At 37.8% G+C, this 19974-nt stretch overlaps 1 long non-coding RNA gene across 1 annotated transcript in view; it reads right to left on the bottom strand.

Annotated features, from left to right (window-relative positions):
* Nucleotides 1-814: 814 nt before the first annotated feature.
* Nucleotides 815-19974, bottom strand: part of LOC118767279 — a 156843-nt gene continuing 137683 nt past the window's right edge. Inside the window, exon 2 of the long non-coding RNA XR_005003186.1 lies at nucleotides 815-965. This is a non-coding gene — a long non-coding RNA (uncharacterized LOC118767279). The remainder of the gene's footprint in view (nucleotides 966-19974) is intronic.

Raw genomic sequence — 19974 nt, 5'->3', positions numbered from 1 at the left:
TATAATATATATATATATATATATACATATATATATAATATATATATATATATAATATATATATATACATACATATATATACACTTTACTCCAGTCTCAGTATTGAGTACTCTCCGCATTTTAGAAGCTACAGTACCAATACTGCTTCTACCATATATACACATATATGAGAAATAAAGATAAATACAAGTTTATATAATAAAATTAAATAATACGTTATTTTTAAAAAGAACAATCAGGCATTGTAAACATGTAATATATATATATATACACATGACACGTGTGAAATAAACCAGTGTTTGAGATGGGAATCTGAAAATCTAATAAACAGTTGTAGAATTTACAGACAATGTTGAACATGTCACACAAGCTCATTACATATGCAGGTCAGTGGGTTGACATGGAGGTCAGTGCATGTCAATGTCACATCAAACATGGAGATCAGTTACAGCAATATATAAAATATGAATGTAAAGCAATAAATGAATAAATAAATAAATAAATAAATGAAATAAAACTCAAGGATCTTTGAGAAGAGAAAGTTTGAGCAGGAGAGAGAGAGACAGGGAGAGAGAGAGACAGGGAGAGAGAGAGAGAGAGAGAGAGAGAGAGATACAGGGAGAGAGAGAGACATACAGAGAGAGGGAGAGAGACACAGAGAGAGACAGACAGACAGACAGAGGAAACAAAAATAAAAAAGGTCAGAGGAACAAAAAAAAAAAAATGAGTATTTCTATATATGGAGATAAACATTTTAAAAATTATATTTGGAAAGACAAAAATATATGAAGAAGTACTTACTTTTAATTGTTAATTTTTTTTGTTGTTTTCTTCAAACTTGCTTATAAATTTTGGAAATATTTTTTTGTCAAGTTCTAAAATCCTTTCAGTTTAATAACTTGGAATCATCAATAGGTTCTGTTTGGTTCATCAATTCATTGCTATGACAGATGATGATACATACCCTGGAACATAGAACAGAAAAGAGAAAAAAAAACTTTAGTTAAAGACAATGCTTCATGACAATGGCAGTTTGTTTCTGTTAAAAAGGTCTACTCTTTGCAAAATATGCAAATAGTGGGACCACTATTGAATCCTAAAAGCAATTGTAAAAGAAGGAACTATGTAGATCAGTGGTTCTCAACCGGGGTCCCTATAACCTTTGGGGGTTCTATATATAATTTTTTATGGTTATGTGTAATAAATTGTTTATACTTCCACGACACAGTCTTTTAGTAAAATTTCTAATATCTAATTATAAATTAAATATTAAATGGCTGTATGATGGGGTGGGGTGGGAGCCCACCTATATAAAATAGAAATCGAAGGGGTCCATAGGCAAAAATATGGTTGAAAACTACAGGGGAAGACATTGAAATTAAATTGGTTTTCAGTTTACCTGTGTGAGACTCTGAGATATTCGTATATATAATATGCAAAATGTTTACCTGATATACCCTTTTGGTGGTCACATAGTCATAAGGTCAAGCCTTATTGTATGACTAGTGTGATTAACAGCAATACTAAAACTCCACCAGGACAATGACAAGATCAAACTACAAAGAGTCAGACAAGGAAACAATGGTTCACTTAAAAAGCTTTTTATCTCTTGCCTACAAGATGCTTTCATTAGAGAGACCAATTAGGAAGGCAAGGAAATCAATATTGATGGTGAGCACCCTGCCCACTTAGACATCATCTGGACAGCTCATACACCACAGGAAGTGGATGTCATCCTCATCAACAACCACACCACCAGCTGACCAGCTGGATTCAACATATACCTGAATGAGCAAAAAAGCCCCCACCCCCTCCCCGGTCCAATGGACGGTGCTGAGTTGTCAAACATTTAAACCGAATTTTCTCAAAACAACTTGTCCCACCGTCCCATAGGCCTCCCCTTTGAGAAACACTGATTTAACCTAAATTTGAGACACCAGCAGAAATAAAGATAGACTTTTCTTCTATTCCAAAGAATGCTTTATCGATCGCATTCTCACCTGGAATCGATTTTTGTAATTTTTTCAAGACTTATACATGCCCTGATGCCGTTGGTATCTACATATCAAATTTGAGCGCAATCTGCATGTATCTGCAGATGAGACAATTATTTGGTTGTTTATTTGAATGCTTGAATGAAGGTCTGTTTCTTGGCGGTGGAATGATCCTTCATTTAGTTCATTAAAAGGGATTATATAGGGGTCAGTTTGTTTACCTAAACCCTCTGTAACTGAAACAAGTAAAAACGTGTGTGTGAGGTATATAAGTGAATGGATCTCTATCAGTTTCAACATTGAAGATTCATTTATCCCTATCCACTAAACTATTTTACTGTTTGTATCAGCAACTAGGTGGCTGAATGTTCCACAGACATGTACCTTCAATGTAATTCTCAAACAGAAGCAGTTGACACAACACCATGTGCGTGCGTGCGTGCGTGCGTGCGTGCGTGCGTGTGTGTGTGAAGATTGGAGCTTTCAATTCCATGTACAATCTGACAGATTCCCATATAATTTGGTCCATCAAGTTTTACTCACAAAGCTTGGGTCAACTCGAAGGTAAGCTCAAGGTGCTGCTGCACAGTCAGATAAAAACCCAGGACTTTGAAATTGCAAAATAATCACGTGTATGTGTGTGTGTGTGTGTGGAGAGAGAGAGAGAGAGATAGAGAGAGATAGAGAGAGAGAGAGAGAGAGAGAGAGAGAGAGAGAACACATTATTGTTGAACAAACATGTGCAACCATTTTTGAGAAGCAGGCTGCAAGAGACATGGGCTCATGATCAGACAGACAGGCTGCACCATACAAATAAAATTCAAGGTAATCTTTCCCCTGAGGCATTCCGTTCAGAAAGTCCCATGGGACAGTTTTCTTATGACTGTCATAGAGACAACACACAAAGTTTGGGATACATTACTGTGTTTCTTTACTACCCACGAGGGGGCTAAACACTGAGAAGGGACAAACAAGGACAGACGAACGGATTAAGTCGATTACATCGACCCCCCCAGTGCATAACTGGTACTTAATTTATCGACCCTGAAAGGATGAAAGGTAAAGTCGACCTCGGCGGAATTTGAACTCGGAACGTAACGGCAGACAAAATACCTATTTCTTTACTACCCACAAGGGGCTAAACACAGAGAGGACAAACAAGGACAGACAAACGGATTAAGTCGATTACATCGACCCCCAGTGCATAACTGGTACTTAATTTATCGACCCTGAAAGGATGAAAGGCAAAGTCGACCTTGGCGGAATTTGAACTCAGAACGTAACGGCAGACGAAATACCTATTTCTTTACTACCCACAAGGGGCTAAACACAGAGAGGACAAACAAGGACAGACAAACGGATTAAGTCGATTACATCGACCCCCAGTGCATAACTGGTACTTAATTTATCGACCCTGAAAGGATGAAAGGCAAAGTCGACCTTGGCGGAATTTGAACTCAGAACGTAACAGCAGACGAAATACCTATTTCTTTACTACCCACAAGGGGCTAAACACAGAGAGGACAAACAAGGACAGACGAACAGATTAAGTCGATTACATCGACCCCCAGTGCATAACTGGTACTTAATTTATCGACCCTGAAAGGATGAAAGGCAAAGTCGACCTTGGCGGAATTTGAACTCAGAACGTAACGGCAGACGAAATACCTATTTCTTTACTACCCACAAGGGGCTAAACACAGAGAGGACAAACAAAGACAGACGAACGGATTAAGTCGATTACATCGACCCCCAGTGCATAACTGGTACTTAATTTATCGACCCTGAAAGGATGAAAGGTAAAGTCGACCTTGGCGGAATTTGAACTCAGAACGTAACGGGAGACAAAATACGGCTACGCATTTCGCCAGGTGTGCTAATGGTTCTACCAGCTTGCTGCCTTTGGGATACATTATTAGGAAGACTACCAAAAACGGTTAAGGTAATCAAAGTACATTATTATAGAAAATATGTTTATAGAGAGAAAGAAAAGTTGAGATACATTATCATGTACATAGATTACCATGTAGGCTTATAGTGAAAGCTTAAGGTATATAATGATGAAGACTGGTATAAAAAGGTCAAGGCATTATGGTATAGACTGTAAAGAAAAATGATCAAATAAAGAAAAATGATTTTTAAAAAATGATCTTTGACTATTTGATCTTGAAGGTTTGGGAGAATTATATAAGAAAAATGACTTTTAGAGCACAAGACAGCGTTCTATTGTGTTCAGTAAATATAGCCAGAGTGATTGAGAAAGAGAGGTGATAGGAATGTGGAGGAAAGAGGAGAGAGGGAAATACATTATAAGGGAGAGTGAAGAAGGAGCAATGCGAAACACATGTCCTTTGCTATTGTTCTTCCGAGAACAATGGAGAAGACAATGGTGAAAGGTATTTGGAGGAAGGGAGAGAGAGAGGGGGAGGGGGAGGGGGAGGGGGAAGGATGGGGGGGCAGGGAGGGAGGAATGAATTGAAAGAAGGAAAGCAGTACAGTGAGACAGCAAGCAAGAGAGAGAGAGAGAGAGAGAGAGGGGGGGGAAGAAACAGATGTAAGTAAGCAATAAGATGGTTTCAGAAACAGAGTCTGTATGTGTGTGTGTGTGTGTGTATATATACGTATACACACATTTGTCCACATACATATATACACATACACACATATATACATACATATATATAAACATACATATATATAAACATATATATATATACACATATATATATACACATATATACACATATATATATACACACACATATATACACATATATGTACACACACATATATATATATATATATATGCACATATATATATATACACATATATATACATACACATATATATACATCATCTATCTATCTATATATATATATATATACACACATACACATGCCTACAAATACACTTGACTGTGTTTTCATACATATATACACACACACACACACACATATAACATACATACAATGGTAATAATGCATTAATAGGACCAGAAAAAAAACCCTTTACTTGTATCTCCCTCCTGAAACAAAGCAAGTCAAAACTCACACATCCCCAAAAAGCGACAACATAAAGCAATGGACTGATTAACCCTTAATTCAACCACCTACATGATTTCATAATTTCATATGATATTGTCATTATTTATAATCTTACACAAAGGCATGTCAATGATTATGCAAATTTTATGTCTAGTCTTTATACATTAATGTCTTCGTTAAGCATTCAAGAGCCTCTTCTAATTTTTATAACAACATTGGTACCAATTATTATGATTTTTAATCAACCGTTAACCAATTTCTAAATGCTTGTTGAATAATATTTTTAACATTCTCATTTTTTATGTAACTTTTGGATAAATATAATTCCTATTTGCCAGAGTACCAAGCTGGCCTTCGTGCCGATGGCACGTTAAGCACACCATTCAAGCGTGATCGTTACCGTGTCGCCTTACTAGCACTTGTGGAGCGAGGTCGTCATCAGTGCCGCTGGACTGGCTCCTGTACAGGTGGCACATAAAAAGCACCGTTTGGGCATGGCCGTTGCCAGTTCCACCAAACTGGCCCTCGTGCCAGTGGCATGTAAAAGCACCCACTACGCTCTCAGAGTAGTTGGTGTTAGGAAGGGCATCCAACTGTAGAAACTCTGCCAGATCAGATTGGAGTTTTGGTTCGCCAGACCTCAGCCAAATCGTCCAACCCATGCTAGCATGGAAAGAGGACATTAAATGATGATGATGATGATAATATATGTTGAGATTAAGCATTCAAGTGATTTTATATTCGTATATCTATGTAGAAGGTACATTCAACTATTTGTATGATTTTTGTGATTTGAATACATATAACTTTTGTATATTTGTTCTTCATGCACAGATGCACATCTATGCTCACATGCACATTTGTGTCCATACATTAATACTCAAAAATTTGACCATAACCAAACAAATTAACACAGTACAGCTGATGTGGAAGCCTAATTTTCAAAAAAAAATATTCTTTGGTGGAAAAATCTACATGAATTCAATCAGTAAATGAGAAACTACATAGGTGCTAAATCTTTTAAACCCTTTATTATTCAGATTTTTCTGTCAGATGTAAGACTTATTCTTTCACATTATTGTAAATTAATTACGCATTCTCTGGTAGCTTTAAGATTTTGATGATGTAGTTGCTCTATGACATTGTAGGGTAGGTGTGAGAACCCAAATTTGGCTGGTTTCAGCAAAAAAAACAAGGAGAATATTTGGGTCAGATATTGGCCGGTTTAAATACTTGGAAATAAGACTGTGAATGTCTGGAAATGTTGAATATGGATTTAGGAACTTTATTGGTCTAAGCCTACTACAAAGAGAGAGAGAGAGAGAGATAGAGAGAGAGAGAGAGAGAGTGAAGAGAGAGAGAGAGAGAGAGAGAGAGAGAGAGAGAGAGAGAGAGAGAGAGAGAGAGAGATAATAAAATGCAAAAAAAATATTTTGAATAACAAAATAACTTAAACATGTACTCTGTTGTGTCTGGGGAGAGTCATTTTCTTTTTGTGCTTTATAATATAACACACTCACCGGTAAAATTTCCACTTTTTTTTCTTCTTTTTATTTTCCTAACATTTTCGTTGCGTCTTGCAAACGACTCTCCCCAGACACAACAGAATATGCTTCAACACACGAACTCATATAAAGAATCTTGCAAACCAAATCCCAAAATGAAATATTAAACATGTACGTCTTTAACAAAACACACACACATACACAATTCTTCAACAAAAACAATGCTGACAGTGACTTCGAAGTTACAGCCTGCTTAGTGCAATGAAGTCTAAGCAATACAACAAAAGTGTTGAATAATCCTTCAGTTTAATGTAAAACAGTTTCTATTATAACTCAATATAAAAACAAGTATACACCATATATATATGACTGTCTTATGAAAAACAGAACAGAAGGACAAAGGGATATGTTTATCATCATCATCATCATCATTACTGGAAAAAAAACGAAAAAAAAAAACAGCACAGATAAAAATGCAAAGTTCAAATTCTTTCATCAGTTGGTAATTAGGTATAACAATTTTAGCACCTAAGACAAACTAATCAGTCCAATAGTGCCCACAGCATATGAGAGTTGCAAAGTTACATATAAGTGAGTACACAAGAGAAAAAAACAACACATGTATGCATATGCGCATATACATGCATACAAGTGTGTTTTCATTGGTGTTTTGTGGATCACCACATTTATTTTGTAAATATATTTCTAAGTGCATGTGTGCCACACCCACACAAACACTAATATGAGTACACATACAATATAAGCCTTCACCTAAGTGACCACTGACTTTAAAACAAGAACAAAAAAATAAATAAATAAATACATAACCTCCAAATTATACAACAAAACATGGTATCCAAATAAGTCCCACACAGGAAGTAATGATAACTATTTAACAAAAGATGTAGATAACAGAAAATATGAACAATCATAAATTTATTTTGCTCACCAATCATAAACCACACCCATGATTAAAAACCACACCCAAGATTAAAAACCACACCCAAGATTAAAAACCACTGTATTCACAGATTCTTTGTTTAAAATTCCTCTTAAGGCAAAGAATACTAACAAAAGATCTTTCTGCTTGCTAATCACCCAGTTTCTCATATTTGTGATTTCATAAGTTCACCATAGGCAACTTTATAAGAATTTTTCATAAAAACTTTTCCGTAGAAAAACATTATCTATAAAACTGGTTCCAGAAATAATTTTTTCTTTTTTTTTTTTTTTCAATATATTATTTTATATATGATGTTAAGAAGGGTATGCAGCTGCAGAAACCCTGCCAAAACATAAAGGGGAGCTCGATGCAGTCGTCTGGTTTTCCGGTTACAGTCAAAGTGTCCAATCCATGCCAGCATGGAAAACAGACATTGATGATGATCTCTGTATGGAACCAGTAGTTCACATCAAGTTGTTTTCCACATGATCTGAACAAATTTGATTGATGTATTATATTAATATGCTTCATATTATCTGTTACCCGAGGGTCAGGAATTGGAAACTCATGCAAACCCAGCAACACACGCATTATCATTCAATGTCAGCTTTCCATGCTGGCATGGGTTAGACGGTTTGACTGGAACTGGTCAACCAGAGAGCTGTACCAAGCTCCAGTCTGATTTGGCAACAGACTGGAACCTGGTGCACTACCGTAAAATTTATTTTCTTTCACTTTGTTTTTCATGTAAATATATAAATGATGTTAACATAGGTGCAGGAGTGGCTGTGTGGTAAGTAGCTTGCTTACCAACCACATGGTTCCGGGTTCAGTCCCACTGCGTGGCATCTTGGACAGGTGTCTTCTGCTATAGCTCGGGCCAACCAAAGCCTTGTGAGTGGATTTGGTATATGGAAACTGGAAGAAGCCTGTCGTATATATGTATATATATATATATATATATATATATATATATATGTGTGTGTGTGTGTGTGTGTGTTTGTGTCTGTGTTTGTCCCCCTAGCATTGCTTGACAACCAATGCTGGTGTGTTTATGTCCCCGTCACTTAGTGGTTCGGCAAAAGAGACCGACAGAATAAGTACTAGGCTTACAAAGAATAAGTCCCGGGGTCGATTTGTTCGACTAAAGGTGGTGCTCCAGCATGGCTGCAGTCAAATGACTGAAACAAGTAAAAAAAGTATCTATTATATATTTACAGGTGTTGGTCTACAGAAAAAAAAAAAGCACCCAGTACACTCTGTAAAGTGGGTGGCATAAGAAGGGTATTCAGTCATAGAAACCATGCCAAAACAGACAACTGCAGCCTGATGCAACTTTCCGGCTCCTGTCAAACTGTCCAACCCATGCCAGCATAGAAAACACATGTTAAATGATGATTATGGTGATGTGTGTGTATGTGTATTTCTTTCATCACCTTTTTCAAGCCTAGCCAGGCTCATGGGCTGCATTTCCCAGTTTCTGTGGCGCATGTGTTCCCCCCAGATGGACGGGACGCCAGTCCATCGCATCGTTACTCAAGAAACAGGAAGAGAGAGTGAGAAAAAGTTGTGGCGAAAGAGTACAACAGGGGTCGCCACCCCACCCCTCTGCCAGAGCCTCATGGTGCTTTTAGGTGTTTACGCTCAATAAACACACACAACGCCTGGTCTGGGAATCGAAACCGCAATCCTCTGACTGTGAGTGCGCTGCCCTAACCACTGGGCCATTGAGCCTCCACTCTGTGTGTGTATACACACATGTAAATATATAATGGACTGTGTGTGTATACTTGTGTATTCTTGCCTCTATGTATGTGTGCATATATCCTTGTGGCTATGTATGTACATGTGCAATCAACATAGATCCTAAGTTGTTGAGACACTCTGTATAAACCGTCCACTAGAGAACACTTGATTCCAACACTTCTAATGATATACAATCCTAGTGGTACTAAAGAATGTCCAATGGGGAAATGGGGGGGTGGAAAGAACGAGATTTAGTTCAAACCACTTATACTATTCTGTCTATTTCTCTGTCTGTTTGTCCGCCTGTAAACCAGTATATGAACACTTGCAAACCAGGGATAGCTGTAATTGCCATTGTCTAACCATTCAGTAGTGTCACATAAAAAGACTTGGTTTTTAGCCTGGGAAATATCACCTCCTTGGAAGCATATTAAACTCACAAATTGGGACTATACTGATGCATTGTGTGTTTAGAAGTGTGATTTTTTGTTTTCCTTTTTCTTAGAAATAAAACATTAAAACATGGTACAATATATTTTAAAGACATAAAAAAAAAAAGAGAAAAGAAAAGCAATTGTTGAGATTAGAATATAAATAGGACAGCGTTATCAGTGAGCAGAAACATGACTGATGATATACCAAGGTTCAATATAATTCACTAAATTTACTCTATAAGTCTTGACCTTCTTTAGTAGTTTCCCCAAAAGTTTAGCATAAGGGTCATTAGTCCATACAAATATCTAAAGAAGCAGATACATATCTGGTTGAGACCATCATCATTGTTTAACGGCCGCTTTCCATGCTAGCATGGGTTGGATGGTTTGACCGGGGTCTGGGAAGCCAGGAGGCTGCACCAGGCTCCAGTCTGATCTGGCAGTGTTTCTACAGCTGGATGGCCTTCCTAATGCCAACCACTCCGTGAGTGTAGTGGGTGCTTTTTACATGCCACCGGCACAGGTGCAAGGTGAAGCTGGCAAAGGCCACAATCGGTTGGTGCTTTTTACGTGCTACCAGCACGGAAGCCAGTCGACGTGGCGCTGGCAACGGCCACGTTCGGATGGTTCTTTTAGATAGTGTAAGAAAATATGGATAATAAACCATTACACAAAATTATCAAATTTCATGGCATATAAGATGCATTTTGCATTTTTTTTTTAAATGAATGTCTCAAAAAGTCACCCTAGGTTCTATATGTGAAACTGGGTCCTCCATAAGTTTTAAAGCTCTAAAAACTATTTTCTTTCTCCAGCCTATATTCAGCAGAAACTAGAGTGTATCTTATTAGATACATGCCCACGTGTCTTTTTATGTCATCAAATGTAACAGCTTTAATCTTTTTCTTTTTATCTTTTACTTGTTTCAGTCATTAGATTGTGGCTGTGCTGGAGCACCACATTGAAAAAATTTTTTTAGCTGAAAGAATTGAACACAGTTTCAGGTACAGTCCCACTGTGCAGCATCATGAGCAAATGTCTTCTGCTTTACCCCTGGGGCTGACTAATGCTTTTAGAGTGAATTTGGTAGGCAGAAACTATGTGGAAGTCTGTCATGTATATGTGTGCATGCATGTGTGCTTGTAGCTGTATTTGCTCTCTTCAGGCGGCGAGCTGGCAGAAACATTAGCGCGCTGGGTGAAATGCTTAGCGGTATTTCATCTGCTGTTACGTTCTGAGTTCAAATTCCACCGAGGTCAACTTTGCCTTTCATCCTTTCAGGGTCGATAAATTAAGTACCAGTTATGCACTGGGGTCAATGTCATCGACTTTAATCCCTTCGTCTGTCCTTGTTTGTCCCCTCTATGTTTAGCCCCTTGTGGGTAGTAAAGAAATAAGACATCTCCAATAATCTCAATCTTGTGCAAAGTCACCTGCATCTTCCAAAGTGATTCTGAGTTGCATCAGATATTCTTTGTAAGTGGTGCACTGCATCTTCCTGGGTGGCTTTCTCTTCTTTCATCTCTCTGGTAGTACCTACTGTATAGCTGTCATTGGTATTTTTTCAGAGGTGGCGAGCTGGCAGAAACGTTAGCACGCTGGGCGAAATGCGTAGCCATATTTCGTTTGCCATTATGTTCTGAGTTCAAATTCCGCCGAGGTCGACTTTGCCTTTCATCCTTTTGGGGTCGATAAATTAAGTACCAATTATGCACTGGGGTCGATGTAATCGACTTAATCCATTTGTCTGTCCTTGTTTGCCCTTTGTGGGTAGTAAAGAAATAGGTATTTTTTCAGAGGGCGGTGAGCTGGCAGAAACGTTAGCACGCTGGGCAAAATGCTTAGCGGTATTTTGTCTGCTGCTACGTTCTGAGTTCAAATTTTGCTGAGGTCGACTTTGCCTTTCATCCTTTTGGGGTCGATTAAATAAGTACCAGTTACGCACCGGGGTCGATATAATCGACTTAATCCGTTTGTCTGTCCTTGTTTGTCCCTTCTGTGTTTAGCCCCTTGTGGGTAGTAAAGAAATAGGTATTTTTTCAGAGGGCGGCGAGCTGGCAGAAACGTTAGCACGCTGGGCAAAATGCTTAGCGGTAATTTGTCTGCTGCTACGTTCTGAGTTCAAATTCTGCTGAGGTCGACTTTGCCTTTCATCCTTTCGGGGTCGATTAAATAAGTACCAGTTACGCACCGGGATCGATATAATCGACTTAATCCGTTTGTCTGTCCTTGTTTGTCCCCTCTGTGTTTAGCCCCTTGTGGGTAGTAAAGAAATAGGTATCTTTTCTTCTGCTAGATGCAAAGCATGACCTGCAAGTTTCACTCTTCTTTCCGCCACAATCTTTTACAGCTGACACAGATTGGCTCTTCTTAGAACTTCAGAGTTTGTGTGTCTCTCCCTGTAGACACCATGGGTGGAAAAGTATTCAATCTCTGGATAGCCCTGACAGTGAACTGAGACAGAAATCAATAGGTGTTCTGGTAAATTCATTGACATAAATATTCCAGCCGTAATTTCATTGTAAATCAGTCAGATGGGGATCCAAGTGTGCCAGTAAATTTTCTGACATGCCAAATATATCATTGATAAAGTTATCGTCACACTTTTTATCCACAGAATAAATATATTACTAAACATTAAAGTTTTTATTTGTAGAGTAAATTTGTTGCATTTCATTAATAAAAGAAAAAAAAGAATCAAAGGCAAATAAATTATTAACAATAAATTTATTCAATATGTGCATGAAAAAAAAAAAAAGAAACATGAAGCAAGCTTACTTTGAAAAACAGAATCACAAAATAATGCAGTAAAAAGATACCTCTTAAAAAAAAAAATTTTTTTTTGAAATCGGAGGAAGGAAGAAATATTCTGAAAAAGACAAAATTATGAGCAATGCTGCTTAAATAATCCAATGTTTTGTGATTTTGATATTCATTGATGATGCATTGGAATTCTTAGTGTGCTATATATTTTTTTTATGATGTGGAATTTTTGCACTGATGATATACTGTTTGATTATCACTTCATTTCTTCACGGTTTCCTTTTTGAAATTTTCTAAAAATTTCCAGCTTGTAAGGATGAAATGTTTTTGCATTTATATAGAAAGTGACATAGTTAATGTTTAAAGATGTATTTATTCTGAGGATAGAAAGTGCGACAATGAATTTCTTCTCAGCTTGGCTTTGTGAGCAAAGATTTATAGCAGGGAATATTCATATCTGTTGCAGCTTTCCTGGCACCGATGGATCCAATTTTGAACACAGGCAGGCAGGCATGGCCACAGACACTGCATTGGAAGGAGGGCTGCTCTTGTTTTACCTCTTTTATGAATTTACCAATGAGATATTTGGCATCACAATGAATTTACCAATGAATCTGTAAACTAGCTATGTAGTTACCTTGAAATGGAATTTTCAGGCACTATTATAATCCAGGATGAATTAAAAGAGAACCAGATCAGTGGTGATAAATGGGCCACCCAAGATCCTGTGCTTGAAAGAAACAAATAACCGGAGGAACCTGGTTTTACTCTTGAGACAATATTCTTGACCATTTCTTATTTCTTTACTACCCACAAGGGGCTAAACACAGAGGGGACAAACAAACGGATTAAGTCGATTACATCGACCCCAGTGCGTAATTGGTACTTATTTAATCGACCCCAAAAGGATGAAAGGCAAAGTCAACCACGGCGGAATTTGAACTCAGAACCTAGTGGCAAACGAAATACCACTAAGCATATCACCCGGTGTGCTAACGTCTCTGCCAGCTTGCCGACTTCAATTCTTGACCATTTCTTTTAATCAAAGGAGGAAGAACAGTACTCATGACATTTTCCAAGTCCAGAAGAATGAGAAATTATTTTCTCCAGCCAGAGACTCGTCTTGGAATACTTACAATGGTGTCAATTCCACTGACAGCACACAATGTCCAGCAGTGAAGAATAAGGAATCATTTTTTAAAGGATGCCAAAAAAAAAAAAAAAAAAATTTACCCTTTGCCTGTCATGTGTATCATGTGTTACACACTGGACATATTGCCCAGGCATCTATACATCAGTCATCTGAGTATCTTGGGATTTATGAAAACTTGTGAAACAAGGGCTAACTAAAAGTCTGAAAACAAGCATGGAAGTTTAGGACAAACTTGTGAAAATACTTTGGACAAACATTTACAATCAAGTAAATAATTTGAATTATAATATGGTCTTGAAGAGATCCGTTCATTTTCCTTCCTAACTGGAAAATGTTATACCAATAAAGAAGTTAGTTTTCAAGAGGATATAACTGGTGTGGTTGTTGTTGCTGTTGTTGTTGTTGTTGTTCTGCCAGAATATAAAGACGAGATTATGAATAAGAGGTGACATCAGTGTTGGACTAGCCAAGTCGACAATCTCAGTCAGCCAGCCTTCTCAAGCTGCCTCAAAGACAAGAAGGGTTTATTCTATTTTACAGCAAGATAAGAAAGAATAAATGGTAAGAGGTTCGCTATGTCAAAACTAGAAATATACATAATATTTTAATGGAGTTCAAGAATGTGAATCGGGAGGAGAAAGAAGAGGCAAGAAGGTGGTGGGAGTGAAACGAGATGAACGGAATCAAAGAGTGAGAGAGAGGAAATGAAGAGAGAGAGAGAGAGAGAAGGAGGAAAGAATTGAGAAATGCAGAGAAAGAGAGAGATTGTTCATGATATAACAATTTTTCTGCAAGAGAAATGACATGGAGAGCGAGGTATGAGAATAGTGAGATTATGAGAAATCCAGATAGAATCATCAAGAAGGAAGAAGAGCCCTTTTTCTCCAATGAAGAAGACCTCTTGTCTGAAACAGGAGATATTTCTTCACATTACAGCACAATAACATACCTCAGTGGTGTGTGTGTGTGTGTGTGTGTCTAGGATCAAAAGAGACTTGAGTTGCAAGGAGTAGAGATTGTAAAATATCTAAGCTAAAAAAAAGTAGACAAAGATGGAATTGTTGGAGACAAATAAAATGTTAACTTTCTCAACATATCATAAACATGCAGTAAACAAAAAAACAAAACAAAAAAAAACGAAACAAAACCAAAAAAATGGTGGCAGTGGGAGGAAGGAAAGAAGTGGAGGTGGAAGAGGAGACAGAGGTAGTGATGTAAGGAGTGGTAGTAGAGGAGGAGGAGGAGGTGGTGATAGTATAGATGAGGCAAATTCAGTTGGGTGAGGGAAGACAGAGAGACAGAGATAGTAGAAGGCAATAGGGGAAAGGAAAAGGTGGTAGGAGGAAGGCAGAAGCAGTGGGAGGAGGCAGAGGGAAGTGACGGGGTGGGGACAGAATGAGTTGGTAGATACTGCTTTTGTTGTTGTTTAGCCCCGGCCCCGTCTTTATTGAGCACCCTATGATGAATGGTATTCAAGTTATGAGCTTTCCATTTTTCATTTCAGACAATTTATATCTAGAATTACATAATTCATTGCACCTTTTCATTTTTAAGGGTTGACTTCTTGTCCCTTTATTATTATCATTATTATTATTATTACTATTATTATTATAAACAGGTGTTGAAGACAACAAGCTGGCAGAATCATTAGCTCCCCAGGAAAAAATGCTTGGTGGAATTTTGTTCGTCTTACATTCTGAGCTCAAATTCCACCGAGGTTGCCTTCGACTTTCATCCTTTCAGGGTTGATAAAATAAGTACCAGTTGAGCACTGGGGGTGATTTAATTGAATTAGCTTCTTCTCTGAACTTGCTGGCCTTGTGCCAAAATTTGAAACCATTATTATAAACATGTGTTGAGCTGGCAGAACCTTTACCATACCTAGACAAAAATGCTTGATCAAAATTTCTTCCAGCTCCACGTTCTGAGTTCAAATTTCACCAAAGTCAAGTTTGCCTCTCAATCTTTCAAGGTCAAAAAGAAAAATAACATACTAGGATCGATGTAATCTATTTAACCCCTCCCCTTAAATTTGCTGTACCAAAATTCTAAACTGTTATTATAAACAGTGTGAAGTCGATGAGCCAGCAGAATTATCAGAGCAATGAACGGACAACCTTGTGGAATTTCTTCCAACCCTTTACATCCTGACTTCAAATTCCACCGAGACTGACTTTGCTGTTAACCCTTTCATTACCCTACTTATTTTGAGATGTTCTGTGTTTCTTTCAGTTACTTTAAATATAACAAAGAATTTAGTAAAATAACTTTGTTATCATTAAGCTAGTGTGAGGAACATAAATTGTGACTTAGGTTTGGAGGAAGATTTTAATTCAAAACTTATGGAATCAAGACATTTGTACTCAGAGCCAGTTTCAGCCAGGTTAGTATCAAAAGGATTAAGAATTGTTTCTCTATTATATATTTTAACCCTTTCGTTACTGTATTTCTGTTGAGATGCTCTGTGTTTCTTTCAATTAATTTTAGATATAACAAAGAATTTAGTAAAATAACTTAGTTATCATTCAGCTAGTGTTAGGAACATAAATTGCGACTAAGGTTTGGTGGAAGATTTTAATTCAAAACTTATGAAAACAAGACATTTGTACTCAGAGCCAGTTTCAGCCAGGTTAGTATCAAAAGGGTTAAGAATTGTTTCTCTATTATATATTTTGACCCTTTCGTTACTGTATTTCTGTTTAGATGCTCTGTGTTTCTTTCAATTAATTTTAAAGAGAGAACAAAGAATTTAGTAAAATAACTTTGTTATCATTAAGCTGGTGTTAGGAACATAAACTGTGACTAAGGTTTGGTGGAAGACTTTAATTCAAAACTTAAGAAAACAAGACATTTGTACTACAGAGCCAGAGGCGGTTTTGGCCGGGTTGGTAATGAAAGGGTTAATCCTTCCAGGGTCAATAAAATAAGTATCGGTCAAACACTGGGGTCAATGTAAAGACCAGTCCCCTGCTCCAAAGTTTCAGCCTCTATTTCCCTCTAATGACATCAGTGATTACAACAGAACTGCCATAGAGTCTTTGTTTGGCACGAGGCTTTTTCCCAGAACTGCCGATAACATGTGGGTGCACATGCTATTAAGAACAGTGTAAATACGACAGTGGCACAGAAGAACCTTTGCTTTCAATGACATGCAAATGAGAAAAATTAAATCAAATTAAGCTATGTCCTTCATCCACTACACAAATGGCTTGAGAGGCGGTTGGCTGGAACCTACACTCGCCTCCTTATGAGAGCTCAAAATCTCTCGTGGAAGCGCCATCCAACCAAAATGCAAATATATGGGAAACTACCACCTGTGTCATCTCTTGTGAAGGGTAGAAGAGTCCAGTTTGTTGGACATTGTTGTAGAGCTGAAAATGAGGTAATTCCTGGGGAAGAGGAACCCTGGTGTAGCTCTCCTTATGAGAGCTCAAAATCTCTCGTGGAAGCGCCATCCAACCAAAATGCAAATATATGGGAAATTACCACCTGTGTCATCTCTTGTGAAAGGTAGGAGAGTCCAGTTTGCTGGACATTGTTGTAGAGCTGAAAAAGAAGTAATTTCTACTCTTCTCCTCTGGAAGCCATCTACTCGCAATACCAGAAGGCGCACACTCTCCTACCTTGATGTAATCTCCAGGGATACAGGCATCCAACAACAGGACCTCCGTAATGCTATGATGGACCGTGAAGTCTGGCGTAACATAGTAAATTCCATTGTCTCGACCACGGTCGAACAATGATGATGATGACACCAATGGTAAACAAGGGAGATGACTCTGAATTTGTTCCTGTCTTATTTTGATGTCAACAGCAAAACATGTAACCTTGCTGTAATCTGCCGAAGTTGTAAGTAGCAAACAATCCACTGCAATTATTAGTCATGACCAAATTAAATATTTCATTCTATTCCAACTCTTCAAACATTCTGTGCATTAAATAAAGCTGACATCTATTTACCTACTATTTATATTGTGGATAGCATCTCGTAATTATTTAATTTTTAAACAATTTCCCTTTCCTTTCTCTATGCCAATAAAAAAAAAAAAACGTGCATTTCTGTCAACTGACTCAGCGATTTTGCTTGTTGCCAGTTCTGCGAGTTTACAGCAAGTGAGAACTTAGCATTTCTGCTGATGAAGCTTAAAAAGCATAAACAACAACAACAACAACAACAACAACAAAACCTAACCCAGAAACTTATCCTGAGTTATCTATCATATTTGTAGAAAATTGATGGGTGATGGTGGTGATGGTGGTGGTGGTGGTAGTAATGGCGATGGTGTCCCCCTCCACCCACACACCCACACCCACACAAAAAAGCCTATTAATCATCAACTAATTTTTTTTTCTTTCTCACTGCATATTTCGTTCTAATTTGGTTTTTTAATGCTCCACATCTTGGTTAATGAGATGTTAGATAACGGGTATTTAGAGATGTTTCAACAAGAATGGCTAATATATATATATATATATATATATATATATATATATATATTATAATATATATATATATATATATATACACACACACGTATATGTACCTGTACATATGTTTGCATCTTCCTACATGTATTGCAAGTATCTGCTCACATGCATATCATATACATACCTTGTTATTACATGCATGATTCCAAGCGAATGTGTGCATCTGAGAGAAAGAGAGAGACGTGACACATATACATGAGAGTTATGTTTATATGATTTTTAGGCACACAAACACACACATGAATGGTCCCTATCAATTCTGCTACTTTACCATAAATATGTGAACAAGGTATGATTATTAACAACATTAAGATGCCAATGCAGGAAGAATTCTGAGATTTGGTTGCTAAAAAAAAGCAACCAAATCTCCTTCAAGCCATATTCTACAATCTAAAGAAATGAAAGAACCAAAGAGATTACCTATGTCTATAGGAAAGAAGGGGTCATCATTGCAGAAATTCCCTTGGTCATAAGTCTGATCAATGAAGGCTCACCAGCAACTAAACAACAACAGCAACATCACATGGTGTTATGTAAAAGAAGTAGGTGACAATGTTCTTTATAATCCTTTGTGCTGTTATCATTTTAATACTTATCCAGGCTTGCATGTGCTGGACAAAACCCCTTGAGGTAGATTTCCTAAGGTTGGATTTATTTTTGGGATTTATTCACATACATACCAAAAACTATTTTCAACAATTTTTTGTTTATCAATGGTAAAACCCCCCTTGTTTTGGCATCCGTGTCGGTGGCACATAAAAGCACCAACTGATCGTGGCCGTTTGCCAGCCTCCTCCGGCCCCTGTGCCAGTGGCATGTAAAAAGCACCTACTACACTCACGGAGTGGTTGGCATTAGGAAGGGCATCCAGCTGTAGAAACACTGCCAGATCAGACTGGAGCCTGGTACAGCCTCCTGGTTTCCCAGACCCCGGTCGAACCATCCAACCCATTCTAGCATGGAAAACGGACGTTAAACAACAATGAATGATGCTCTTCTTGATGCCTACTCTCACCTGTTTCCAAGTAAGGAAATATTCTCCATGGTCAGACATGTTTTTTTCACTGAAGATTGGAAATGAAGGATATGACTTGTATGACTGTATGACTATTTTTTTTTTTACAATTATCAAATGATGTTGAGACAAAGACATTAACACACACACACACACACACATACATACATACATACATACATATATATATATATATATATGGACATGTGAAGGGCTTCTTCCACTTTATGTTTACCAAATCTACTTACTATGTTTGGGTTAGATTAAGCAGAGGATTAATAGCATTAATTTTACTGGTTTCACAAAGCCTGCAAAGGCTACAGGCACTACCTCTTACTCCAGAACCAGTAACTGAAGAAAGAAGAAGAAAAAAAAGAGCAATATGTTTTGTACAAGATTAAAAATGACTATAGTAGTAGAACATTTCAAATTATGCTGGCATCACAGCTACTTTATCATCATCATCATCGTTTAAAGTCCGTTTTCCATGCTAGCATGGGTTGGACGAATGACTGAGGGCTGGCAAACCAAATGGCTGCACCAGGCTTCAATCTTGATCTGGATGTCCTTCCTAATGCCAACCACTCCAAGAGTGTAGTGGGTGCTTTTACGTGCCATCGGCACGGGGGCCAGTCAGGCGGTACTGGCAACGACCTCGCTCGAATCTTTTACACATGCCAGTAAGGCAATGCTGGTAACGATCACGCTCGAATAGTGTTTTTTGCATGCCACCAGCACGGAGGCCAGATAACTGCTCCGGCAACGATCACGCTCGGATGGTGCTCTTTAATGCAACGCTGGTAATGATCACGTTCGAATGGTACCTTTTAAGTGCCACTGGCTGCAGGCACTACCTCTGAACTTTAAATCTGTTAATAATGGTCATTG

This window comes from Octopus sinensis, linkage group LG20, assembly GCF_006345805.1.
Source record: "Octopus sinensis linkage group LG20, ASM634580v1, whole genome shotgun sequence".
Lineage (NCBI taxonomy): Eukaryota > Metazoa > Mollusca > Cephalopoda > Octopoda > Octopodidae > Octopus > Octopus sinensis.
This window is presented reverse-complemented; position numbering and strand designations above follow the sequence as displayed.